A 2,017-nucleotide genomic window follows, 5' to 3' on the forward strand; every position below is an offset into this window, starting at 1 on the left:
AGTAAGAACTTGCCAGCTACACCACTAGCCGACACACAGCCTGATGAGGAGCAGGTTAATTGGTATCAACACGCTCCTATAAACACTTGTTAGGGAGAATGAAATATGTTGTACGCTGAGTGGTGTAAAGAGAACGGTGCCGCTAAGTGGAAAATAGAGCTCCAAAGAAGGAAAGAAAAGCACAAGAAAAATGTTGTATTGTGTGGGTTTCGTGATGGGATTTAAGTTTCGTGGGAAGTTTGCACCAAAGTAAAGGCATAATAACACGAGGCTCATGAAAAGTGCATAAAAAGAGAACTGTTTCCTTTTTTTAAAATCATGTCTGACATAATTGTGACTGTTGCATACATGTGTAGACCTGGATACAGGATACTGAGGTGAATTCAGTTACTCTAATATCTTGCTACTCCTGCCTGACCCCTTCTTACCCTAACCTCTACTTATCCTAACCCTAAGCTCATCTTCTTTTAGCCCCAACCATAAATCTTTCTCTATCTCTTGTGCCTAGCACAAACCATAAACCCCTCCTTAAAACATCCATGATGGGCTAGATGACCTGTTAGTGAATGTGATCCTGCTGCTCATTATTGTCGTCGGTGACCCGCTAAGGGGAGTTGCTAGCCCCAAAGATCACTGGCATGTGCCCCGGACCGATTGGGGGTGCCCGGATGTCCCCCATGGCAGAGTCAGCTGTGGTGCCTCAATGGCAGGCATGCTGGGAGCTGTGGTGCATCAATTGGAGTTATGCTGGGTGTTGTGGTGCCTCTATGTGGGCATACTGGGTGCTGTGGTGCCATGCTGGAGGCTGTGATGCCTTTATGGGGGCATGCAGGGAGCATGCAGGGAGAAGTTGTTCTTCTATAGGGGCATGCTGGGAGTTGTGGTGCCGCAATAGGACGCTTCTGGGAGTATGGGAGGGGGTCCACTAGAAGGTCAGGGAATGCTATGGGAGAACTGCCAGATAACCTGGCGACAGGCCAGCCTACTCAGCAGAAAGTCATACTCCTCAGCACAGAAGCCAGGGAACTCTGCCTGGTTATGTTTAAAGTGAACCTCCAGACTAAAAATCTACTCAGCAGCACTGAAAAGGCTTGATGTTTCTTTAACAGTTTCACAGCATCAGAATTTTGTTTCTCTTATCCAAGCCTCATTTTTGGCTGCACAGAAGAAAACTGCCCGGGCTTTTTTCCCCTGATGCTGTGCAAAGCATGATGGGATTTCTGATGTTGTTCTCGTTCTGCTGTTTTGGTGCAATTTTTTTTTTTTTACATTTTGAATTTGACATTCGAAGCCTAGGGTGTGCAGCTGGGAGGGGTGATCAGGACACAGGACAGTTGGAACTGTGTCTCCTGCTCCCTGTCACCTCCTTTCAACCAAAAAGATGGCAGCCCCCATGAATCACAAACATTTGCCTGTTCTTTTAAAACAGGGTGGGTAAGAGATTATATTACCTATCTACTCTAATTAACATAACTAATGTAACTTAATGACAGTATGTTTGTTTAGGCTGAAGTTCCCCTTTAAATGACACTGCCTATTTAGGTGACATGCTGCATTTTTGTTTGTACTTTTTTCCTTGTATTAACCTCTTGCCGACCGCGTCACGCCGGTAGGCGTGGCCGCGGCGGCAGCCCCAGGACCGCCTAACGCCAATTGGCGTAAAGTCCTGGGGCTCTGTTTTGAATGAGATCGCGCGCACGCTGCGCGCGCATCTCATTCTCGGAGGGCGGAGCTCCGCCCCCTCTTCAGTCTCCGAGCGGCTATTGCCGCTCGGGAGACTGATAGACGGCGTGATCGCCGTCTATTTACCCGTACAGCGCTGCGATCGGCAGCAGCGCTGTACTGGGGACAGCCATGTGACACGGCTGTCCCCCTGGGACACTGGAGAGCGATCGGCTCTCATAGGCAGAAGCCTATGACAGCCGATCGCCACAATTGGCTGGCTGTGGGGAAGGAGGGAGGGAGGGAGGGAATAGATTTAAAAGAACACGCTTTTTTTTAATAAAAAAAGAAACAA

The sequence above is a fragment of the Hyperolius riggenbachi genome, chromosome 6 (assembly GCF_040937935.1).
Source record: "Hyperolius riggenbachi isolate aHypRig1 chromosome 6, aHypRig1.pri, whole genome shotgun sequence".
Taxonomy (NCBI): domain Eukaryota; kingdom Metazoa; phylum Chordata; class Amphibia; order Anura; family Hyperoliidae; genus Hyperolius; species Hyperolius riggenbachi.